We start from the raw sequence: 27043 nt of genomic DNA, 5'->3' as shown, positions 1-27043 counted from the left end.
CCCCCCCCCCACCGGCGAAATCGAAGCAGCCGTCATCGCCCTCCATAGTCCTCTAGCGCTTTACCCTTTCCTTCCTTAAACACAATGAAAAGGCTATTTTCTTTTTTTAGCACTCTTGGACGCTTTATTGCTATCTCCTCGGCAGCGCTTGGCCAGCAGCACGCATTTGCGCCGTCCTCCAAAGGGAGCCGCTGGCCCAGCAGCCTACAAAAATCACAATGCCTTGCCACTTCCCCGTTGCCACTCGCGATGCAGCTGACCTTGTTCACCGAACACACGCTTGAAAGCAGCACGATACCACTGTGCAAGTGCTCCGTCATGTGTCTCTTTTTTTCACATTTCGCGGGCTTTCTTTGCAATCCTGAAAAAAGGACTACGTAATACGATCGGATCGCACAGGAATCAACTCTACCAGTGGTTTCTGAAGGTGCTCTACAAATCTGCTAATCATACTTGGGGTCCTCAGCCAATAATGAAACAGTTGGGTAATTAAACTTAATTAGTGAGCGAGTTATGGGGAAAACAAAAAATGGCCCGAGTTACTATAGGCCAGTGCGAATGGTACGAGTTTGGTTCAATTTGCTTCCGACGCGCCTTTCATTTTAAAAATTGGCTCAAGTTACGTGGGACACCCTGTATATGTATACAGCAAGATCAGTTTTATTAGACTGTGGTGCTTTACATGCATCTATCTTCAAGCACAAAGATGTCTTTGCATGTCGCCTGTGTTGATATGAAGCCACTGCAGCTGGTGAGCAATGTGCACGCACATGGCGCTGGCTTCGTCCTTTGGGAAACCATCATATTATTTTACAATGTAGTGATGGTGAAGTCCTTTAAATCAATGTCTGTACTTGAGTTTTATTTACCTTTCACCTACTCTTGCTAATAGAAATGGTGCCTTCTGGTAAGTCAGATGCCTGTGAATGTTGCAAGGCACAGTGTCGGGCAACCTTTCATAATCATAAACATAAGACTGTTGAAGGCTGCTTTCTGGTTTGTATACATGAAATCAACAGCAAAGCAAGCTAGACAGACTAAAGGCTGGCTGATCTGACAGTCTGACAGCTCTACACAGCCTGTACTGCTTAGAGCAGGCAAGTCACATTGGTCATGGGACCTATAGCAGTGGCATGCAGATTGATGTAGTTGTTACCTTCGTATATTGTGCGTGTACATAACCTTTCTTTGAAAAATATGTTTCGTCACTTTTCATTAACTTTACCTTGTCAGCACATGCATAACCACTTAAATTGTTTGGTCTTCAAATAAAAGAAGTGAGCACTTTCTGCATAGTAACTTTTATTATTCACATGAAATATGTAGTGGTGTTGACGTGTAAAAGGGTAAACAATACCGAAATTATTTAAGCAGAACGTTCGAACTGTCAAATTGGACTGTGAAACACAGTAGTATAGGGCATTTACAAAGACTTTCTTGATAGCCTAGTTCCTACAAAGTATTCTAGAACGAGAACATTGCAAACTGATTGGAAAAGGAAAGGAGACAGACACGGCACTGACTTGTGACTAAATATTTTATTTTGTGTGTGGCAAAGTATATGCATGAAAAGGATGGGGTTCAAGAACACAAACAAGAACATGTCTGTTGAATGTGGGGTAGGAGTGAAATGTCTAAACCAAGGCAGCAAGCTAACCTTGAAATGATTAACAGAACAGGAATGCTAGGGGAGCTGCTGTACCCTTAAGTGCAACAACTACTCGAATGTTGAAGTGTCTTTTCAACGTCCCATTAATTTCCACTGCTGTCATTCTAAACGGGCAAATGCATCTCCAGTCATTTACCAGAAGACGCAAGTTTTCTTCAAAAGACAAAACCTACTAATGCTAGCCCTTTCTAGGCCACTGAAGCAAAATAGTATTTGGCTCATTGAGAATTGAAGTAACTTTCCAATCACTCCCATCATGAAATAGTTCAGTCGTCCACCTTGAGCAAGGCAGTTATTAGGTCGTATAATGTCAGGATTTGTCTATTGTTTACCGCTGATGACCTGCTGATCCTGGTGATAATGTAGCTAGAATGCTGTTGCAACCGCTCACAAAGCGTGAAAAGGAAAATTATTGCATTGTTCCAGGCATCAGATCCTCAAAAGGCCACGTGTGCACTTCTGGGCAGTTCCATTAGATGGCGTATTCAGAAAGAAGCGTGGGAGGAGCCTGGTTGCCGCATGCCGCATTTCTTAGCGTTCGCACGCACCTGTGTACCATTGTCACGGTGTAGATCTTTTTACCATACTAGGTTCTCTAACGTGGTCAGTACATACCGATTTAGGAAATGAAATATGACGCGTATGTTCTCTGTCGCACACCCACAAATAATGCTATATATCAATTCGATGACCTATAACTGCTGACAAACGTAAATATGGAACACCTTTAAGTATGGAGTCTCAAAACAGTCTGCAAACTACTGAATCAAATGATTAATGTTCACACATCCCCATATGGTTGGTGTGAGGCGTCGGACAAAGTCACGGCTGGAATGTTGCAGACGAGTGGGCTGCTGCTGAGGTACCCCAGCTGGAGTCGAGAGGCGAGAAGATGTGGCACGACGGGACAGGAACATAAGCCTGGAGGGAAAGCCGCGAGCAAAGCCGTGGTCGGTGCTCTGGTGGACAGCCCGCAGTTGAACACCAGCTGCAGACGTTGAGCCGCAAGCTCAGGAACACCAGACACAGGCAGAAGCCTGGACCCAAGGGCTAACGGGCTGCTGCATCCGCCGTGGCTGTCTTCTTCGCTCACTTTCCTCTCTCACAATGGCGCCTCTCCAGCATTCCACGCTCACGCGACGAGGTTCTCTATAGATTCTTCTTTTGCTTTCGTCTTTTCTGGATGCCAACGCACAGTCATGCTCGCGCCTTCATCGTGGTTTTCGCCTTCGTTGCAATGCAGCACGTGCACCCCATGACAGCCATATATTTCAGAGGTCAACGCAAAGGCTTCTGGGCAGTGGCATTACATGGCACCAAGTGTGCTTGCAGAAGGGCGAAAGAGGAGTACCACTGCAATACACGCCTGATGCATAACTTGTTGCGATGGTGGCAATACGTTGTGTCGCTATACTGATTCAATGCTAACACATTACCATCGAAAGTCATCGTGATATTGGTTCTGTAGCGATTTTTACACTCTCCGCTTTCATTCATGCCACCTCACACTTCTACAACTGAGCCTAGCTTTTTTTGGAGAAACTCTACATGTCTCGAATTTGTGTGATTATATTTACGTGATCCTGATCCTGATAAAGAAATTTAAAGAAGAATAAAATTGGGTTGAAGGGCATACGGCAGGCATTGGCAAATCCTGAGTGGGAGCTTACCACTGTCATTGAAAAGAAAAGAGTACAACAATCATTGCATTCTAACGGTGCTAACATATGGGGCACAAACTTGGAGGTTAACAAAGAAGCTCGTGAACAAGTTAAGGACCGCACAAAGAGCAATGGAACGAAAAATGTTGACCTAACATTAAGAGTCAGTAAGAGAGCGGTGTGGATCAGAGAGGAAACGAGGATAGCCAATATTCTAGCTGACATTAAGAGAAAGAAACTGAGCTGGGCAGGCCATGTAATGCATAGGGTAGATAACCGATGGACCATCAGAGTAACACAATGGGTGCCAAGAGAAGGGAAACACAGTCGAGGACAGCAGAAAACTAGGTGGGGTGATGAAGTTAGGAAATTTGCAGGCCCAAGTTGGAATTAGCTAGCGCAAGACAGGGGTAATTGGAGACTTCAGGGAGAAGCCTCCGTCCTGCAGTAATCATAAATATAGGCTGATGATGATGGTTTACAGGTACACAAATTACTATGTATGCATATACTAAAAAGAAGCTTAATAGCATACGATTACCAGTCTCCAGGATAAACATTCGTGCTAGCCACATAAGCTCCACTTTGTGAAAGCACATTTAAATTTTTTTTCTGGGCATTGCAAGATTGTAAAAACTGGCATTGTTTACACCACACTGTGTTTTGTGCTCCAGAGAGTATATACACATATATTAAGGGAATGCCTCCAGCGTCAAATTGCACGTAGCTAACCTGATTTGTTTAATGTTGGGGCCATGCCAAAAATCGATCAAATTGGTTAAAAGATGCAGAAGAGAACACAAATGTCAAAAGAGTCCCTGCGTAATGACAAAAGGCTGGTATTTTTGTCGTGTGTGCATAAATTTTCATACTGCTTAAAGAGTATAGCAGTAGGATATGGTGTGCATAGTGGCATCAGTAGGGGGGGGGGGGGGGGGGGTCGCCTTGGGTGCTGCCCGCTGAGTGGCGGCTACTCGCTCATAGCTGAATGTGGTAAACGTCTGCGCATAGGGCAGCTGAATTGGCCACTAAAGAAAATAAGCTGAAGCAGAGAAGCGCTGACGGAACAGCGTGCTTGGTGTAAGCTTTCAGGCACTTCTATAAATGGCGCGAGATGAGACGTAATTACACCAGCAGCGTCATATCAGAAGTAACATGCAAATGTGGCTTAGAGTTGTTCTCTTGTGATTGTTTTAAAAACACACACCTGATCTGCTTATAAACAAAAGCATCCGGGGAACAGAAATTAGAAATCCAACACTCTCCCGTCTCTTACTTTCAGAATAAAGCGAGGTTGACCGTCAAATGTATCATCTTTCTATTTGCTCTCTATGTCACTAAATATTGCACACACATGCTCAACGTTGTGCTTACATGAGCAGAGATTTCTTGAAGACCAGAAAGTTTGAAGGTTGTGCTTATTACTAAAACTGAAAAATTGCTACTCCTATCCCACAGGTATAAAAGGTGGGCCATTTAATGTATGCTAATGTATAAAGGTCAATTTTTACCATAATTAGCAAAGTCTGCGTGATCTACGACTGAATGTAATTTATCAGTTGTCTCATACAATAAGTGCAATAAATCCTGGAAATTAAGGGACAAGCATTCAATCATTGGCTCAAAATTATTTAACTCCTATGAAATATACAAAGCAAGATGTTCATGCAGCAGCGCTAATCAGTGCTGCATTTAATGCCTGAAACTGCAGCAAACACTAAATTCCACAATAAAGTCGCAAAGAAAACAGCAAGTTGAATTGTTAGTAGTGCATAAAAGATAAATATAAATGTCGAATTACGGGCAAAAATAGGAGCGTTGCCTTTTAAAATTATTTAACATTCACTCTACAATATGTTCGTTAAAATATAGGACGGAGTGGCCAAAGAAAGAGGGGAGGGGCTGGTTGACATACTGCGCAGCAGCCCCAGGTGCCGGGAAGCCAAGTGACGTCACTGGGTGTGCATATGGTTATAATTTTTCTGAAAAAGCTTTCTGGTCAGAATTTGTCTTGCCATGCAAAGAAGGCTATGTCCTTCTAATACAGGTTCCATTCTGTGTTCCGAGAGGCTACGCAGTTTTCAACACCTATTGTTTACGGCTATCAATATTTGTGGACTTGTGTATGTGGACAAAATTGGTCAGTACACAGCTAAAGAAACACTTATCATCCTTGAATGCTTTTGTGGCAACTGCCAGCATATAGGAGGAAATGTGGATGCCATCTAATCAGAAAGAAAGTGATTTTGTTGAGTCACCACAACCAGAACTCAATGGAAATATTGGAGGCCTGGGGTGCGATCTTGTACGCGTTCCATTTTGGAACCCGTACAAGATCGTGCCCCTTATATTAAAAGGGAAGAGGACAACTACATTAGCAAGCCACCAGCCGCATTTAATAAAAAAGAAAAAAATACAAGAGCACACTTTTCTTCAGCTTGGATTCCTCTCGCCATTTTTCTGATTACTAGCTGTGTTGGCAAGTACTTTATTTATGAATATTTCCTGGGATCGGCTGAGAGCGAGGTCCTTAAACATTCTTGAAAACCCCGATCACCTAGTAAAATTAGCCCACTTCGGCATTGCTAGCGGCCTGGCTCGCGCGATCTAGTGGGTGTCTACCTCTCCTAGTATGTCCCTCCTCCCCCACCAGCGACCTTCGGTCCTCCCTTTTCTTAATAAAAGAATTCATTCATTCTGTTTTGATACCATGTGTGAACTTTCTACTTTTGAAGTGGCCAGGTTTTGTCTCTCTTGTTGGATGTACCTGGGAGTGTGGTTATAATGCTGGTACAATTTTTATTATCACCAGTTCTGTTTTTCAATTGGTTATGCATATATATACTTGTTCTTTCAATAATAAACTTGTTTTGAGTCGGTGCTTGCACGTATACCTTACTTAATCCTTGTCTCATATAGTGTGCTTTTGTCTGCAGTGAACATTCACCAACTAGCCCAAGTTTCCCTGTTGCAGCATAGCCTCATATAAAAAGCTGTTTTGCCAGTTTAAGTGAAGCAACCACGCCACCTCAAGTCCAGCTGTAGAATGATTGTGCAGACAATGCTTGGCAGATCATTCAACAAGCTAGAGCCAGTTACTTTGAATAAAACAGCACAAACGAATGGATGGGGAAAGACAGATGAAGCACTGGCTTCGAACTGTTCGCTGTTGCCAACTGGTACACTTATTTCTCATGCCTGCATTGCATTGTTACATGTCAGCCAATCATGGGCAGTCTTCTCTCGCCTAGAGCGGGTACACTTTTTTTCGCTTGCAACTACACCATCTTTGCAGCCTCATTTGTTGTGAAGCAAGACTGTTAAGGGGACTTGACGGTGGCGAAGGCCAACAGCAAGTGGCAGCATGCCTGGTATTGAATGTCAAAGAACCAGCAATTTATTTATTTTATTTTTATTTATTTGGTACCTGCATCGCCTTTGCAGGCATTACAGCAGGCGGGTATACAAATCGCGACAAAAATTGTTTTTCAATTTTAAACACACAAAGCGCGGTAAAATTCATCATTAGATTCAATACCTACAATATTTGACGGAAGAGCGTTCCAGTCCCTCGTGGTTAGACAAACAAATGAGTATCGCAAGGCATCACCTTTAAAAGGAAGTTCGTAAAGTTTCAAGTTATGGTCCCTTCTGCGTGAAATATACGATGGTGGCCTAATATACTTTTCTCATTCAATGCCTGTTTTAGAATAATATATATTATGAAAAAATTTCAGTCTAAGGTTCTTTCTTCTGGCCTTTAAATCCTGCCACTGAAGTTTACGCTTGCTTTCAGTGATACTGAGGTTATTATCGTAATTTCCCAATACAAATCGGACTGTCCTATTCTGGATTTTTTCAAGTAAATTTACTGACTCACCAGTATAAGGGTCCCAACAAACACACGCGTACTCAAGTACCGTACGTACGTGGGTAAAATATAGTCGTTCTTTCAGTGTACTAGGTAAATGGCCAAAATTTCGACGTAGGAAGCCCAGCTTACGTGCCGCCTTTCTTCTAATCTCCTGTACACGCCTGTTCCATCTTAAATCTGAGGTAAACAAAACACCTAAGTATTTGCATTCGCTAACCCTGCGTAGGGTAACGCCATTTACTTTGTACTCATGACTTATGTGATTGTTTCCTTGTAAAGGTGATGTTTAAACATTTAGAAACGTTAAGTGACATTTTCCATTTGGCACACCAAGATGAAACGCTATCCAAGTCAGTCTGAAGAGAAGAAAAATCAGAATCCCTATCAATAACCCTATACACCACACAGTCATCGGCGAACATCCTGAAAGTCGACGTAATACCTCTAGTAATATCATTTATATATAACAAAAATGTCACAGTTTCGCCCTAAGGGCGAAGCAATGAATGCGATAGCAACACAGCAATGTCATACGAAGTAAGGTGAGCGGCCTTGGTAGCAATATGAATTGTAGTAAACATGAGCTGATTAAGTAAGCAGGTGTGCTGCGGCGTAAGTAGACCGACATGAAGAGAGACTCGACGACCACGAGAAGGCGCGTGTGAAACGGTGGTGTTGATGAGAAGCGCTTACCGTGGGCAGCGCGTGCGAAGCGACACACCTGTAGTGCTGCACTGCCGATCTGGGCAGCATTGCATGTGTAGCGTGCGTTGTAAAATGTGGCCCGACTATTACTAACTGAATGAACAAGCGTGGTGTGAGCGCGCACAAACAAACATGAATAGATCACACTGAATGACTGCAGCCAACGACTGTCAAAACGCTGGCAGCGCAACGTACCTTCGCCCGCGCAGCGGGCGAAGGTACAGTGGTGAGCACTGTTAGGGTGAACACGCGAGCGCGTGGCCGACGGCACTGTCAGCGCCCCGTTACGGTCATCACTGGAAACATTGCGCATGCGCATCACGCCTTCCGCGAAATAATTGTTCCACCGCGCGCATGACGTCATGAATGCACTTGTTCGTCGTCTGCTAGCCGCATTTTTGTTTTCTAAGCCCATGCATCCTGCATTTTAAGATTTCTTTAAACATCTGTGCTTGAACAGAACAAGACAAAAAAAACTTGTATATCTATGGGGGCGTGTCTATTCGTTCCCTTCAAAGTTGTTGTGCATGCAACGCCGTATATAAAACAACCAAACATCTTTCGCAGCCGTTCATTCTGTCGCCAGATCGTATTATGGCTAGGGTTCCCGATGATGAACGGCGCTCAATTGTCGATCTTTCCCTGAAAGGTTATTCCCAGCGGTATATTGGCGCTTTAGTTAATAGGCCCCTGAAGACTGTGAACAGGATAATTCAAGCCTACAAGTATGAAGGTCGCATTCAGGATGCACCCCGAGCGCCCCGCCCTAAAGCTACCACAGACGATGAAGACGCCCTCATAGTTGCAGCTGCTGGTCGTAACCCTTTCGTGCCAGCCCCAGCAATACGCGAGGACTTGGATTTGGACGTTTCGGACACCACTGTTCGACGTCGCCTGCGTACTGCGGGCCTTCGCAGTCGCGTCGCAGCGCAGAAGCCACTACTAACGGCGGCAAACAAGGACGCACGACCGCAGTTCGCTGAGCTGCACGAAGCATGGACATCAGAAGAGTGGGGTCGCGTCATCTTTTCGGATGAGTCGACGTTTTCGACGCGACAAGACCAAAGATTGCGTGTTTGGAGACTACCAGGCACACGGTGAGGAAAACTTCCTGCTTTGAAAAGCAATTGTTTTAGTTAACGTCACAATGCCACGCAGGAACGACCCGGACAACGTGCAAGGTGTTTCTGCCAGTGGCAGATCGAGTGTGAACGTGTGGGGTGCTGTTTCAAGATATGGTTTAGGGCCCCTGCAACGTATACGTGGACACTTATCGTCGGAACAATACTGCAACATTTTGAACAATGTGCTGTTGCCATATGCGAGCAGTTTATTCCCAGACGGTGATTACCTGTTCCAACAGGACCTGTCACCGATACACACGGCGCGGGCTGTCAAGGAGTTCCAGGCGGAGCTGCACATGCAGCTACTGGAATGGCCTCCGAAAGGAGCGGACCTGAATGTGATAGAAAACGTGTGGGGCCGTCTGAAAGCTTCTTTGGCAAGGAAGCCCCTTTATTCCGCGACTTCGGACCAGTTGTGGGCGCAAGTCAGCAACGAGTGGGAAAGGCTGAAAGCCGATCGGGAGTATGTTCGATCACTTTACGACTCGTTACCGTCCAGAATAGCTGCAGTCGTTGCTGTAAGTGGTCACATGACTCGCTATTAGATTTGCTCATGTTTTTATATTTGTTCTCATGGTCTTGTTTAACTTGAATTGCAAAAGTGCAATTTTCTTGAATAAAAAATTTAATAATTATCCCTCTTACACTCACTTTTTTCCTTCACGCGCCAATCTTCAATCCAGATGGACCTTGAAATGCAGAAGGTATCAGCTCAGCGAACAAAAAATGCGGCTAGCAGACGACGAACAAGCGTATCGATGACGTAATGGGCGCGGTGGAAAGAGTGTTTCGCAAAGCACATGCTGCGCATGTGCAATGTTTCCAACGATGGCTGTTACGCGGCGCTGATAGTGCCGTCGGCCACACGCTCGCGTGTTCACCCTAACAGTGCTCACCGCTGTACGTGCGGTCTATCAACGGAAACTGAGCAGCATAAAGGTCAGAGCTGTGTGGAGATAAGAGACGGTGCGGTCGAACGAACGACGAGCGCGGTTGTTGGAAGCGTAGAAGTGCGCCCCCCCCCCCCATGCTCCCTCCGGCGCTGGCTTCCCGCTTCCTGGCTTGCGCGTGGGAGAGATAAGAGACTGTGCGGACGAGCGACGAGCGCGGTTGTTGGCAGAGAAGTGCCCCCCCCCCCCCCCCCCCCCCCTGCTCCCTCCGGCGCTAGCTTTCCGCTTCCTTGCTTGCGCGTGGGAGATTGAGTGCGTTCGCTCTCCGTGATAGCGCGCGTCCCCCCACGCTTCCGCTTGGGCATACGGCGCGCGGCGAAGATTTTATCTATACGGAACCTCACGGCGACGGCGACGACGACGCCGACGTGTCCATATAATTGCTATCGCAATAAAATAAGAGAGGCCCCAAGACTGAGCCCTGGGCCACTCCAGAGGTCATCGCAGCAAGATCAGACGATATGCCGTTGAGAACCACAGACTGTTGTCTATTTGACAGGTATTCAGATATCCATGCAATTACCTTTTTGTTTAATTTGTAGGCGTGGAATTTGCTAATAAGTAGATCATGAGCCACAACGTCAAACGCTTTTCGGAAATCTAGAAAGATGCAATCAATTCTTTGCCTTTTGTCAATTGCTAGTACCAAATCGTGTGTGAATTCCACAAGTTGCGTGGAGCAAGAAAAACCTTGCCGAAAACCATGTTGGTTTATATTCAGTAGGTTATGTTTAACAAGATGTGACATAATACAACTGTATATAACATGCTCCATTACTTTACATGTAATACTAGTCAAATACACTGGTCTGTAGTTCTCAACACAATTTTTAGGTCCACTCTTATATACAGGCACAACATTGGCTAATTTTCAGTCGGCAGGTACGGCACCCATATCTAAACACTTTTGGAAAAGGCGGCAAAAATAGAGACATAAAGATTCAGAACAATTACTAATGATTGCTGCTGATATATCATCTGGCCCATTTGCCTTTCTAGGAGAAATATTTGCTAATAGCTTCCGCACACCTGCCAAGCCAAACTTAACCTCGGGCATTTCTTCATTCCCCAACGAAAAATCCACAGCTAGAGTACGAAATTGGCGTTGACTAAATACGGAAGAGAAGTAACTACTGAATAATTCAACTTTGCGCTTGTCATCATCTATTACTGTGTCCAAGTATTCTAGAGGGGGGACAGAATTGTCATCCTTACCATTTCGCCGGATATACTTCCAAAATTCCTTTGGATCTTCTACTAAGCGTTCCCCAAGCTTAGAAAAATAGGATTGCTTAGATGATTTAGTTAAGTTTTGAAAATCACACTTCAGTCTTTTTAGTTCAGATGAGTTTTCTGGGGACCTGTGTTTTTTATACTTTACGTACACCCTTCGTACCTTCCGTAGCAAGATGCGCAGTTGCTGATGAAACCAGGGCTTATCTTTACCTCGTCTAGATGAAAGCATCCGCGTCGGCACGAACTTATCACGAAGATAGAAAAGCTTTTCTTTAAAGTTTTCCCACAATTGTTCAGCGCTCAGCTCATCCGCTAATGTGTCAAACGTTGGGAAATAAGATTCCAACGACAGATTCATGAAACCGCAATCAGCCTTAGAATACAAGAACACTTTCCTTGGCGATTTCTTCGTCACGGATGCATTTTTCACACTAGCATCAGCAACAACAATGTTATGGTCGCTCAAACCAGGTAAAGCATGCACATCTGATACAACACCAGGCTCATTACACAACAGCAAGTCCAAGACATGGCCCGTACCATCATCTCGCGACGCACTGAGAACGTACTGCTGAAAGGCATGAGTGTCCATTAGGTCAAAAAAGGCGGAGTATAAACAACCACTAACGCTATTTCTGGGAATCTCACATGACCAGTCAATTTCAGGAAGGTTAAAATCGCCTCCGATCAAGACACGGTCATTTTTTATACTCTCAAGAAACTCAGAAAGCCCAATGAACTGCTCATACGACGCGTTTGGCGGCCGATAGTACGAGCCAATCACCAAGCCCTTGCCGTTCGCCAGCCGCATCTTACAAAAAACCCTCTCGACGTCAAGAAGAGGGCATGCCAAGTAGACACAGGGTATGCTATTTTTCCCAAGAATAAACACACCTCCTCCGTGAGAATTTCGATCGCGTCGAAACCAGTGGTAGCCTGCCGGGAAAATTTCTGAATCAAAAAAAGAAGAATCTAGCCATGACTCCGTGCCCAGAACAATCGTAGGCTGAAGAGTGCATAGAAGGCATTGAAAGTTGTCAGTTTTATTCTTTATGCTTCGGCAATTTATCAACAACACTCTGAGCGGCTGCTCAGTTTTACGCAACTGCCAAGGTCACAGCTGTGCTACATCTCCCGTTGTATTATCGAGTCGAAAGCGCTTTCCCCGTAGATAAAGCGTATCATACTTCAAGACAGCCCTCTCACCTTCCTGCTTGTTTAGCCTCGCATAGTCCCATAGCTTCTTTCTTTTGTCCCTAATTGAGCGTGAAAAATCTTCAGATATGCTGTAACTGGTGCCTTTGAGTTTAAAAGCTTTCAACAGCACCGATTGACGGGATTTGAAGGAACAGAATTTTGCTATGACTGGACGCGGTTTGCCTGCCTTATATGCTCCTATACGGTGCGCATGTTCAATACTCAGGCCTGTGATACCAAGCGTGCTTCTGCATAATTCCAAAATGAGTTCTTCAGATGTGGCTGCTGTCTCGTTTGCAGTAGAATCTTCTATACCGCGGAAGACCAAATTGTTCCTTCTTTGTCTCTTCTCGATATCGTCAATCTTTTCGGTGAGAGCCGTCAATGCGGCACGATCATCCCGTTGTTGGTCTGCAATTGTCGCGACGGCATTGCGTACGTCATCAACTTTTTCGATCTTAGTTTCTAGTGATTGAATACGACCCTTCAAGTCTGTAACGTCTAGAGTAAGTTGGTTTTGTTTTTCTTCAATCGAATTTAGCTTCGACATCATTTTACTCTGGCCAGCTAGAAGCTTTGAAAATTGCTCTTCAGTTGGCCCTGGGTTCATTTCGATATCCCCACCACACAGCAACAAAAGCAATAAATAAAGCGCTGAACTGCGAAAAATTACAAATTGGCGTGTACGTTGCGTTCTTTTCGAACGTGACCGAGAATAAAGCATACAAAATAGCACTTGGGGTGGATCCAGCACAGCAGAACATGGTTTCTTACAGGAAATTTCAAGAGCACCAACCTGCGTAAGCAGTAGAAAGCTGGTCAGCGCTCCCGCCATACCGCCGGTTCCACGCCCCATCATTGAACTGCCGTTGCAGTCCATTTGTACCCTTGGTAGGCGACAGTCATTGTTATCAGGCGCACATTGTTGTCCACTTGAGTTGAGGAAAACGTCAAATTCCGTCGTGGGGGAGCATACTTGAAATGTCTCCGGAAAAAGACCAGGCACTGCCTCGCTCGCACGGCGCACCGGGCACACGTCAACGGGAACGGATGCTGTAGGCTGGGCTGAAGAAACACCCACCAAGATCCTCGGGTGCATACTGTCGCCGAAAATTGATCCTGAACACATCGTTGCCGAGGAACCATCCGCCCATATAGCCTGCGTAAGCAGTAGAAAGCTGGTCAGCGCTCCCGCCATACCGCCGGTTCCACGCCCCATCATTGAACTGCCGTTGCAGTCCATTTGTACCCATAGTAGGCGACAGTCATTGTTATCAGGCGCACATTGTTGTCCACTTGAGTTGAGGAAAACGTCAAATTCCGTCGTGGGGGAGCATACCTGAAATGTCTCCGGAAAAAGACCAGGCACTGCCTCGCTCGCACGGCGCACCGGGCACACGTCAACGGGAACGGATGCTGTAGGCTGGGCTGAAGAAACACCCACCAAGATCCTCGGGTGCATACTGTCGCCGAAAATTGATCCTGAACACGTCGTTGCCGAGGAACCATCCGCCCATATAGCCTGCGTAAGCAGTAGAAAGCTGGTCAGCGCTCCCGCCATACCGCCGGTTCCACGCCCCATCATTGAACTGCCGTTGCAGTCCATTTGTACCCATGGTAGGCGACAGTCATTGTTATCAGGCGCACATTGTTGTCCACTTGAGTTGAGGAAAACGTCAAATTCTGTCGTGGGGGAGCATACTTGAAATGTCTCCGGAAAAAGACCAGGCACTGCCTCGCTCGCACGGCGCACCGGGCACACGTCAACGGGAACGGATGCTGTAGGCTGGGCTGAAGAAACACCCACCAAGATCCTCGGGTGCATACTGTCGCTGAAAATTGATCCTGAACACGTCGTTGCCGAGGAACCATCCGCCCATATAGCCTGCGTAAGCAGTAGAAAGCTGGTCAGCGCTCCCGCCATACCGCCGGTTACACGCCCCATCATTGAACTGCCGTTGCAGTCCATTTGTACCCATGGTAGGCGACAGTCATTGTTATCAGGCGCACATTGTTGTCCACTTGAGTTGAGGAAAACGTCAAATTCTGTCGTGGGGGAGCATACTTGAAATGTCTCCGGAAAAAGACCAGGCACTGCCTCGCTCGCACGGCGCACCGGGCACACGTCAACGGGAACGGATGCTGTAGGCTGGGCTGAAGAAACACCCACCAAGATCCTCGGGTGCATACTGTCTCCGAAAATTGATCCTGAACACATCGTTGCCGAGGAACCATCCGCCCATATAGCCTGCGTAAGCAGTAGAAAGCTGGTCAGCGCTCCCGCCATACCGCCGGTTCCACGCCCCTTGCAATGTTCCACGCCGGTTCCAATGCATCTTGCATCAGAATCCCCAAATTGGCTTTGAAAAGTAATTATGAAGTGTTATAGAATAAAAGTTACCTTGCATATAACTCACTTCAACAGACTTATTTGAGCATTTATCTTGGCTCGTTTGTCACATCCTATTTAACCAGCTCCAGTTTGATGGTCAGCTAGAAGGGGCCCAAATCGACAAGCATTTTCTGCATATTGCATATAGGCCTTCTGGCTAAAATCACCTTTACTTTTGACAGCATAATAAGCAATGCATTGTTTTGCCTCTCTCACATATGGAGAGCTTTTGGATAATATTAATTTTAGTTTCGACAGCATAATAAGCACCTCATTATTCCGTGTTCATGCACAACTAGCGTCTCGTCAGCGTTGGCTTCGGCATCCATAGACCTGCTGGGGATCTCTCTCGTTGCTAATCTAGGGGACCTCAGCCCATCATTGCCGGCCCTCCCAAGAGCCATGCGAGAATAGAATCGAGACCTCTGCTGCTGTTGCCCTCAAGAAGCACTACTTTACATTCAATTTGCCAGAAGGCACCACGTCTATTCATGAAATCTCAGGTAGCATCGAAGAAATTATTGATGAGGAAAGGGCTCAGGTTTTTATGATTTTAAAGGCCGAACAAGGGTATGTTTACAAAGCTAGAATATACAGAAGCATATGAAAAGGGTCAGGTATAGTGAAAGCATTGCACTAGATATATCGAAGCATTTGGTAGATTCTTTGGTAGATTTCGAACAGTTGCAAGACAAGATTCCGAGGACTTCCAAAGGGTGTGAGAACTCTTTTATAAGCTTCAATCTCCTTGATGTAACAAGCTGCTCGGATAGGCATACATCGGCAGTTTCTTTTCTTTTGTGCAAGGGTTGTGAAACCTTGAAGTATGGAGCTGTTTATTGTGCACCTTCAATTTATTTAGACATGTATGTTTATTTAGCCTGCTCAATGCTAAGGTCTCTTATCCTCCCAGCAACACATTCAGGCATGTCTTACAACAGTTCTTTAAGCTGTGCGCATTACAGGTGTGACAGTGCCTACCCACCAACGTACTCCCTCCCCCTTATTTTTTTTAAGCGGAGAGGGATAGAGGTGAGCCTTGAGGAAGGAGCATGTCCTGGATTCCTGCCTGTTATCACCTAATAATTTTATTAGAAGTACATGCTGATAAAGTATTATGTCCTTTATTTATTCATTCAGTTCTATGCATCCAAAATAGTTCATATGTGCCATCCCCACAGGATTGAAGGGACAGTGAAATGATTTTGAAGGTTGTGTACAAATGCATCGAATTGGTAGGAAGTCCTTTTGATCATCAAGAAAAAGATTCAAGTGCTGTGCATTAAGTGGATTTATTATTGGGTTTTAAACATCTACGTTGCTTGAGATCACAGCATCACCACTTCTGCATTTTCAGCTGCCTCTGCTCACATTAAGTAAAATGGATGAGTGATGTCACTCAAGTGAGCGATCGGATTGGCTCTCCATCGATGTCATCAGGAATGCTTTAAACAAGCAGCCCCATTAAGCTTATATTTAATAGCATACTTACACATACTAATTTGCTCGCTTGTAAAAATAAGTACACAAATGTCAGACATGTAGGTGTTTCTTGAAACCAATGGCACACTTCTGCCTGAGAATGCAAATCAGCTGCTAAAGCTGTAGTTGTCTGTACATGTGCATTTGCACATGCATGCGAGGGAAAGAGGGGAATAACAAGCTTTTTTTAAAATTTTGCTCTGTTGCAGAAGTGTGAAGTGGCAGGGGCGGGGGACAAAGAATGCGACAAAAGTTAATAGTCGAGTGGTGGTAGCAGCTGATGGGATGCAGAGGAGTTCTGACAAATAGGTGTAACAATATCTTTTCAGGTAGCAGAAACATGAATAGTGCCAGCACTGTGCTGTGCTCATCATCTTGCACTACAGATGTGTGCAGAGAGTAAGCTGCAGCAACCGCACCCTGTGGATAACATGAGCTCATCCATGTAAACTTTTTGAGGCTGCCATCACAACAGTCACAGTAAGAAGATATACTGTGTGAGAGAGCGAGAGAGAGATGCGGGAACACAAAGTTTAAATCAACCGCATGACATTGTGTCTAAGGAGGCAGGACATGGCCGCAAGGTGCAAAACTGGAGGGGGAATGACATGAATTGAGAGGAGGGCAAGTCTTTTTGTAGCTGTTTTATTATATTGCACTGCCACAAAATGTTTGTGAGAAAGCACTCCATACAATATACTCTCGATGTTTAGGCAACACTCTTAGGTACACCAAAAACAATTTCAGGGATAAACTTTGAATATGGATATGTAGGGCATGCTCAACTGTTACAAGCATGGTCAAATAGAGAGCTAGTCTTTAAATGCCTAAGTCTCCAAAGAAAGAAGAATGTAGTTTTTAGTACATGTAAAAATATACACAATGCGTAGATGTTAAGTGTGAGTAAGTCTGATTTTGAAGCATCAGGAAGATGTCAATGTTGTATGCAGAGATCTTGTGTTTAGTCAACATCATTTAATCTATTGCATCTGTTCATTTAGCCATGTTCCTAACATTTGAAGCAGGCCCTACCCATACCCTTTCAAGAAAACAGACTTGAAAGGAGTTTTTTCTAAAGATCTGGAAGGGTGTGCAAATGTGTGTGAGCTTGTACTCGCTAGTAATTCATGAAAGGGAGAAATTGCCATGCACTCGACTGTAACATCTAACGAAAAAGGAAACTCATATAGGTTTCTCTAAAAAGAATGCTTCATAGTTGAAGAAAGATACACTCTGATCCTGGGTTTGAACTTAGAACCAACGCTTTTCTGGGGTGGTCGCTCTACCATCTCAGCTAACCAGGAGGTTAGCAAATTACAGAACAAGGCCGAGTTCATTGCCAACTTGAAGTACAGGCACGCGCAATATGACAAATCAGTTCTACGGAAGGACTCAAGGCAACAGAAGGTTCATGTAAGGGAAAACTGTCAAGTACCTTACTGGAATACAAACAAAGCAGAGGCTTCAGAAGCTGCAGGACAGAGCAAGCAATCTATTTTGGGAGATTGCAGGTTTTCTGCTGCATGCAGTGTAATAATAATTGGCTTGTATGTTGACAACAGCATTGTCTACAGACCAGATGTCTTACCCTGTTTAAAGAGGCCCCAGAACACTTTTCTGGATGATGCTATTATTAAATTACGTCACCTCACGAATCTCCTGCCACGAAAGCTTTTCGTATCCTTCAAGTACAAGTGAAGTTAGACAGGGTTATCGGAAGTCACAGGCTTAAATGCAGACTTGTACATGTTACAGAAAAAAAGTAACTACTTACAATTACCTCACACGACAATTTCATTCATTACAGTTATCAATTACTGCCACATGAAAGTAATGACGGAATTACTCAAAAGTAATCAACTACTTGGAGGCTACTATCCTCTGAACTTTAATACAGGGGTGGGACTGTCCATTCATTTGGGCACAATTTCTGGAGCATGTCAAAATGCGTTTTGGAGCAGTCTGGAGCAGACAAAATAGAGTTTAGGAGCAGCTTGGAGCAGACTAAATTTCATTTTGGAGCAATTTGGAGCAGATAAAATTTTAATTTGAAGCAGTTTGGAGCAAGCCAATCTGATTTTTGGTAGAATAATGGAATACGGCAGCGCACTTCTAAACCACGACGAAACAAAGAATAAACCAACAGGAAGCTCGTAGTGGAAGTACACTTCGTAACTGCAGCGTACTAGAATATGGAAGAGTGGGTCGAGCGGCGGCTCGGCGCATGCTTTCCTGTAAAGCCGGAAACATCCTGTTGCACAACGATAAAACTACGTATTTCCGCGCCTACGTTCCTCACGATAGCAGAAAATGTACTGAAATTATGCGGTTCAATCAACACTGTAACAATTTCTGTGTCACCATATTTCACCACAGACCAAGAGAGCTGCAATCAACCCTGGCCTGGTATAATGTAAAACTATTCCAATTTGTTTTTGTTGCGATAGCAATTATATGAGCACTCCAGGCGCATTTCTGGCATTGCCATGATGTTCCATACACAGTCCAGGGGCGATAACATCATCGCTGTATGTGCGAGTGATTGCGTGAGGATGAGCCGACGATGGCGGCTCAATCTCGCGCGCGCGAGGGAGGTAGGCAGGGACGAAGCGCGCCATCTTCCATCGCGCGCAGGGAACCGGGGAGAGGGTTCATTCTACTGCGGTGGCTGCTGCATATGGTGCTGCCGCACGGGCCCTATCTTGAGAGCGATCTGTGATAGGGACATAGTGCGACTGCTGATAGCTTCGTGCGTGCTGTTTTTTGCCACTTAGTTCGCGTTGAAGCGAGGCAGCACAAAGGTGAATTCGCTTGTTGCTGCCGCCGCGCTTGCTCACTCCAGCGTTTCCCAGCGAGTTTTTGCCGTAATCGAGTGAGCTGTGTTCATGTTTGCTTGTGCACGCGTGACACCATGATTGTTAATTTAGTGAGTGAACACATGTTTACAAGTTTATAAGGCCGGTAAAAGTACTTCTTGCTTCGTATAGCAGTCTACTAATTTGCTATTGCAATCGATGCTTCGCCTTTTGGGCAATACTGCGACGTCTTATTCCACATCCGCCATTAGCCCTTTATGATAGATCAAAATGGCTCACGCCTCAGCCATATGGGCACAAAAACAGATTGGAATAGTTTTATGTCATACTGGCCTTGGGGACACAAACACCCGCCCGTTCCACCCACTGCATTGCATGCCTCTGAAATATCAAGTTCGCTCGCAGCGTTCTCAGCATACTCTTTTGGTGTTTTGCACCTCAGCTAGGGAACGCTGCACCGCTCGGCCCACTAAACTGTGTTCTAGTACACTCTAAGCACAGCCGCCCTAGCCGTAACGACAGCAGCGACAGCATCCAGCAGTGGCCGCGTGCTGAAAAGTCCAGTGTTATAAGTGCGAAAATTACGATAAACTCTGCGGGAGGTGCCGTCACCTGGTGTGCGTAACGTGAATGGTTGCACTCTTTTTCAGAGGATCGAACTGTTCGCGGCCACTGTCGAAGCCGTTCTGGCGCAGCATGGCACAATTTCGGTCAGTTTTCTGTGTTTGGCGCAGGAATTTGCTTCTGTAACAAAAATGCACAATTGGCGGAGGAGTCTCACCCCTGTTAATAACATTGCACAGATACCGTATTCAGAACAAGCTGGCCTGAAACATTTAGTATATCCTTTGCAGCCCTTCATACATTGCTTAGCTTTATTAACAATTGCTTCTAAAAAATTGCTGACAGTCATCTTTCCTAGTTTTTGCCGTGAAGACGTCAGCAGTGACACTGAAAACTTGCTCTATGTGCGCTCTGGGGAGTAGGGCAGTTTTGTAACATATGTACATCTTGCACACAAGATTGTCGTTGCTCAGCATCTGGGTCCTGTGTGAAGCGCAGTGCTTTATTGTTGCTAGAATTTGAAAACCAATGAAAACCTGTAAAATTCATCCATATATGACATCAATGGCATTAACGTCCTAAGTGGCCGTTGCTGTCGAGACATACCAGCACCGATTTAATTCGCTGGCCAAAATCTGGTGGAGCGTTAAGATAAAGAACCAAATATTGCGCCTGTCTGAACTGGCTGCTGCGTGGCACAATCTCTGATGTTCTACTGTAGTACCCGCCAAATTCAGATCACCAACACTGCGTCAACTGCTATAGCTTGTCTCATCAGTAAAGTATCAAATTACATGTAGAAGGTTACTGGAAAAAAGTAATTAAATTACAGTGAGTGCTACAGAGTAAAAAACATAATTGTTAAATTACACATTTACCAAAAAGTTGAATAGATTACAAGGATTAATTACATGTAATTTGTTATGTACGACGAGTCTGCTTATAAGGGAATGAACAAATTAAATTGCAAATTAGAATATTTCTGTTGGGCTAAAAAACATGCCTTATACCTTCTGCTGCTGGGCCCCCTACTCATCTCTTGCGATTCACAGCGCTGCACCACACGGTGTCATGTACACTCACTAGTTTTATTCAGCTAGCGAAGCATGGCATGATGTGCCAGTGCAAGGCAATTTAGATCTGCTACGTAGGCACAATTTCATATCATTGATTCAAAATTGGATTCATGACTTGTGGCTCCTCCACCATAAAAGTTGTATGTGAAAACAAATTGTGCAAGCTTTTTTAATACTGTATTTTGCGAAGCTAGACGGAAATTACATGTAGTACACTGTTTAACAGATTCACCTCTTTGTAACTAATTTACACACTTGGGAACTGCTCTTTTTGCGCTTTTACATCTCTGCTGGTACACGTACCTACAATTTTGAGCAAGCCTAGTAAAATACACATTTATTTCTCACACCTTGTGGTTTACGCAATGTGAAAAATAAAAAAATTTACATTCATGGCAGCTCATATAACGGGCAAATGTGAAAAGATATATATGTGCAGCCCGAGACGAAAAAAGGCCCTCACATAATAGATTGCTTGTTGAAATGATTTTGTACAAGCGTACTCAGTCGTTAGGTAGGTCCTTCTGATCATAAATTGACGCATCTAAGCACTCCATGTAAAGAGTGTAATTTATTATGTTTTACAAAGGTACATCGCTACCGATTGCAGCATGCCAATCAGATGAGTTTTGTGACCAAGTGACGCGATTTGACCATATCACGTCAGGGGGGCCAGCTATCCTATGGGCTGCCCAGGGTGCGCATCGATAATTTTTCCAACATTATGGTGAACAAATGTTCCTAATAGTTTAGATGTTAGCTAATTTGATTCTATAAAAAGAGAGTAACAGAAAGAGAATGTACAAGGACATGTATCACTACACTAAAAGCACTTCCGACCCACAGCAAGTATCGTCTGCTTGTGTTAAAATGTGCTCCGTGTTGACGAGAGCTGCGCGGTCAGTGTTGGTCTTGTTCTTTCTTTTCGCGAACACCACGGTTCACAGTTGTTGCATTGTGTGCTGCAAACGTAGCAATCGGCGGCATGTCAAGCTGCGACATCGTGCTCTGCTCCGAGGCAGCAGACGAGCGGAGTGGCTGCAGCGCATCGGACTGTGGGTATCCAAACGGCGCCTGCATCTACGCGTTTGCGGCCGTCACTTCACGCCGAAGGATTGCCACAATAGAGTTTAGTGTGTCCGGTATTCAGGTAAACGCAAGCGCAAGTGTATTGGCCGTTTTACCACGTTTTATGTGATGAACGGAGGCGCAAACGTGAACTGCTTGCACGGTGCAGTCACCTGGCGGCACAAAGCTCAACCAAACACACAGCTAATATAGCAGTAAACAAGTTTTTTCTACTTTGCTGCTGGCTCAAATTTTCGGCAGGAGTGTAATCTTGAAGACGTCTTTTTACATGTTTAAAATGTTTTACACTTGGTTACAGCAATATTACCTCTGTATTTGGCCGGTGAAGCTCGGCGCCATCCAGATGGCTGGACCGTGCATGTCGATCAGGCTGCTCACGTACTTCTACGAAGCTCCTTCATCACAGCAGTATGAACGGGCTTCAGTTTACGCCTCTGCCTATCCGTCAGAACACCCAGCTCGCCTGTGGTTACCAGAATACCGGACACACTCGGCGCTGCTACAGAACGCTCGCTGCTTGATCGCTCTCGCTGAGGATGTGCGGCTGGGCGGCTAGTGGAGAGGTTGGAGAGCCTTCGAGCACTGGCTCCAAGACAACCGGAAGTAGACGACAACACGTCACAACATGACGTAGAGCCAGCGAAGGCGGAGCTTATCGTCAATCACTCGGTGAACGAGTTGAGGAGGAAATGGCTAGGGAGGAGGGTAACTTGTAATCGCCCGTAGCTCTCTTAATATGAGACGCTTCACTTAAATTGTGACGTGAATGTTTTACTGTAGTTGTACCCTAGGTGTCTACAAAATTTATCCGAACCATTTCAGGGACCCTTTAAAGTGTCCTTGCCCTTAAAGCTAGATACATCAGCAGTGGTGTCGGAACTTTTTTTTTCCCCCGGTGGGGGAAAAAAAAACAACACTACGAACACATCACCATCATCCCTTATTCTCCTTGAGTGCCCAACATTTATTAAACACAATCAACACAAAGACGTAAAGGCAATATTATAAACAAACTACAATTTGGTTTACTAACTGCAGCAAATAATTAAAGATATAGTGCCTGAACTGTCCGTGTTGTGCAACGTTTTGTGAAGTTTTTGTTACCGATATTCTATAGATTTCGCCAAACTGTCTTTATACATTCATCATTTGACGCGATTCTGCTTACCCGCGGTAATAGAGGTTGTCAAAGAGACTAAAGATGAGAGAGCTGGCAATGAGAAATATATAAATCAATGGAATGGTACGCCTGTCGTCCAGGTAGCGTTGGGAGCGACAGCAAACTAGTACACACATACAAAAACACACCTGTATGGATGTAAGTGTAGAAAAGAGGAAAGTAAACCAGTCTGAGAGATTTTCACATGTTCACTCTTCGGCGCCATAATCTACTTCAGCAGCAAAAATAACATATTCCAAGCTACAGCCAATACATGGATTATTATGAGTGACACATCATAAAATCAGAACTTAAAATTTCAACTGCATGAGACAGTACTAGACAGGGAGAACAACCAACCGCAAATGGTAAACGTGCCCAAGAAAATTACGATATGCGCATATTCGTCATAGACTCACAACAAAATTGTGGAAATAATATGTATGAATATGCCAATGATAAAGTAGGGTTGATATAATCACAAACAATTTACACATCTTGAACCGGACGTTCCAAATACAGGATTGTTAATGAATGCTATACCAATACCATGGACAGCTGGGCTAGTTATTAGCACATATTCATACTGAAACAGCGCGAAGAAGACACGGACAAAATGAGTAAACCGGAAGGAACAGCGCTCGTTCTATCCAGTTTACTCGCTTCGTCCGTGTCTACTTCGCGCTGTATCTGTATGAACTATACCAAGTAATCAATCTAGGATCCAAATGTATATTCCTAAGTAATGTTTGAAATGGTACAAAGCTGCACAAACACATTTATGCGCTCTTGAGTCTCGTTGTCACACTGTGCCAAACGTGGACTTTCTTTCCGCGGTTGTTACAACAAACGTGTCAATTACGGAGTTTCAACAGGCACCGAAAACAGCACGCGCACCTGCGAGCTTGTCCGACAGAGAGGTGCACGAATCAGACAAGGCTAACATGAAATAACGAACGATGCGAACCGAAATCAAACGAGAACTGAAGCAATAACTTTGGTTTGAATTTCACTTTTTGTCATGCCCTGAAGGAAGGACAATGTTGGTTACATGCAGCCGTATACCGATAAACCATGCCGTTAATTAAGATTAATAATAAAAATTGGCCTTGCCACATGCGGCAAGTTGGTGCAGGATACCGTGACGGTTCGCTTACCTCCCGGTATGACGCGTATACAAAGACTCGCACAAGTATCGATGCACGACTTTCCAGAGGTTCCCCAAACACTTGTAGCGTAGACACATATGTATTTAATAGCACTGCGTTGTGAATAACCAGCACAAGAAAACTTCGAGCCTCAGCTACTTCAACTGAAAGTCAAACAGGAAGCCGCCATGACACCTTTTCTACAGGAAGCAGATGGCGCTTCGAGCAGCAGAAAACCGAAACCGAAACTGTTTTTCACATCAATTTGGAGATTTTCTTTCTTCATGATTTGCAGCCAGTTCAACACGCCGTCACTGCAGAAGCGTCCATCGCTGGTGAAGCGATCACTGCAGACTGTGCTTTGCGGAGCAGGGGACGATGCCGGCAATCTGACATGTTCGGACTAGCCGAGCTACGCTGCGTAACAGCCGAACAGCGACGAGTTAAACAAGACGAAGGGGCGACGTGCGAAACTAAATTCTCTCTTTATTGCTCGCTTTAAGTACATTAGGCACATGATGGCAGCAGGCAGTTGCTTCGTGTCATCCGCCCGAGGAGGCATGCACTTCACCAAAATAAAGACGTGTCGCTATACGATCTCGGCCTCAATGCAGCACACATAAATACAGAGCCTATACCTCTAATAGTTTTTGGGAAGAAAAAAGAATGGGAAGGGGGGTGGGGGGTGGACTAAGTTAACATTAAATTCAAAGCACATTCAACAAGCTTGAATCACTTGTATAGCAGCTAGAATAATATTGTTGCATGGTGCTGGATAATGACACTTAATTAACACTGATAAAAACATATTACTTCGCATGACGTGTTTAAAATTACGGGGTTTTACGTGCCAAAACCAGTTCTGATTATGAGGCATGCCGTAGTGGAGGACTCCGGAAATTTGGACCACCTGGGGTTCTTTAACGTGCACCTAAATCTAAGTACACGGGTGTTTTCAAATTTCGCATGACGTGTAAGCAATCAATGCTACTTTATGCTAAGTGGTTCATTATGAGAAAGGAAGGTTGGCGCTATCTTCTGCAGCCCTTGAGGGAGCACGAATCAGCGCAACTACTTTATACCTATTACTTAGATTCGCCACCGCTTCTTAGAGAAAGCAATTAGAAATATCCAGAGAAAAGCTGCTAGATTCATACTCAACCAATTTTCAACTTCTCATCCCCCGCACCTAAATAAGAGCAATTATAACGACATCAAACTGTTCAAGCTTAGAATAAAGGAAAATAGACTCCAATTCCTTAAGTTATACTTCATAACAATTCAATTTATTGCTCGACCCATCTTCATATTAACCAGACCCACTCGTCGCCGTTGGCAGGATGCTATAACACCGTACTTTGCATGAACCAGCACATATATTCTTTCTCCATACTATAACAGAATGTAATCGTGTAATCAGGTCACAATCTTGTATTAATAATTGTCCGTTTTTCATTGCTGTGTTATCCTTCACTGTCACGCTTGTTGCATGTATTTGTAGCCCTCCCTGCTAGAACCATGTGTCTGCAGAATTCATACAAATTAAATAAACACATACAAGCAAGAGAGAAGTTCACAGGAAGGTGGAGGCTTGAAGTGATTAACTGTGGTCGAACTAGAATGTCACTGGAGCCAATTAATGTTTCAACAAGGGAATTTGTCTCGATCACGTCTGCCCTGAAACAGACAAGTCCCCTTGTCGATATGTTGCCTCCAGCAACAAGTATGCTGACAGAGGTGGCCTGGACTGAGGTTGCCTGCTTATTAATCCACTGAGCAATAATATAAAGTTTTATCTCTCGCTCTCTCTCCAGCAACATTAATGTTTGTTTGACAACAGTTAATCACTTAACACATATATGAATACAAAATAGTGGCCAGAGCGAGGTAATGTTTCAATGTGCAATTACAGCTATTGAGTTAGTTGTGCCTTTCAGACATAAACTCTACTGGGAGCAGCTCTAAATTTCTGAACCCTACGAGCAAGAACCACTAGCTTTAAAAAAGAAAATCTTAGTTTGTTCCGATGCGACAACCGTAACCAATAGCCAGTTTTCCTTTTTTTGTTGTGCGTATGTCAAAAAGGTTTCATTTCAGCAAGCTGCTTCATAATAACTGTAATGTATGGCCGAAATTTACAAACCGAAATAAGGCAACATGACTGAGTATAGCAACAGGTCATAGATAAGAAAGGCACACACAAAGATTCTTATGTAAATCTAACTGCCAACCTAAGAAGCAATTGCTTGCTTACAGCCTGACAGTATGCACTGGGCACAGACAAGTACCCCCCCCCCCCCTCCAATTCAAAAATAAATAAAAAATAACAACATGTAAAGAATGCAGCAATAGCAGTAAAGGAACATAAACTTATAACCAGGCTCAAAAAAAGGTGCTCATGAAATCTCAAGGATAAAAAATAAATAAAATCCAGGTGCAGTCATCCACAACCAACACAGGGGTGCTTGTCAATCTGATAGCGCAGGTCATTGTCTTGATCAAAAATGACATAGTGCTTGTCAAAGGTATTGCTCCTGCTTGTCTCTGAGTGAAATTAAAGGAGTGTGCATGTTAAAGAACCCCAAATTGTCAAAATTAATCCACAGTCCTCCACTGTGACATGCCTCATAATCAGGTCATGGATCGGACATGTAAGACCAGGCAACTATTTTAATTGGAGGAGTGCTGACGGAAGTGTCATGGTGGTTTTACTTCCATTAACACTCGTGACAGCTGGTGCTAGCAGTTCGGAGTGATGAAATTGGTGCTATGAAATTGAACTTTTCATTTGTGCTGTCGTATGTGTTCAGACAAATTTCTTGCTGAAAGCAATTTAATTGAACCTTTTTACTCTCTTGTCGATTCATTAAAACATCTTTTGGTCTGTCCAATATATACTTT

The 27043-nt window shown here is 44.4% G+C and overlaps 1 long non-coding RNA gene across 3 annotated transcripts in view; it reads right to left on the bottom strand.

The window, feature by feature from the left end:
- Positions 1 to 1914: 1914 nt before the first annotated feature.
- The window catches only part of LOC125946045 (uncharacterized), a 36178-nt gene continuing 11049 nt past the window's right edge, over positions 1915 to 27043 (bottom strand). Inside the window, exons 2-3 of one of the 3 annotated variants that reach the window (XR_007467347.1) lie at positions 24152 to 24780; positions 1915 to 2848 (exon numbers count right to left, since the gene is read on the bottom strand). This is a non-coding gene — a long non-coding RNA (uncharacterized LOC125946045). Of the gene's footprint in view, positions 2849 to 23953; positions 24781 to 27043 lie in introns of those variants that run through there. The other 2 variants (XR_007467346.1, XR_007467345.1) reach the window with 2 other exon arrangements.

The sequence above is a fragment of the Dermacentor silvarum genome, chromosome 5, assembly GCF_013339745.2.
Source record: "Dermacentor silvarum isolate Dsil-2018 chromosome 5, BIME_Dsil_1.4, whole genome shotgun sequence".
In the NCBI taxonomy this organism is placed as follows: Eukaryota; Metazoa; Arthropoda; class Arachnida; order Ixodida; family Ixodidae; genus Dermacentor; species Dermacentor silvarum.
The sequence above is the reverse complement of the archived record's forward strand: the minus strand, read 5'-3'. Positions and strand labels throughout refer to the sequence as shown.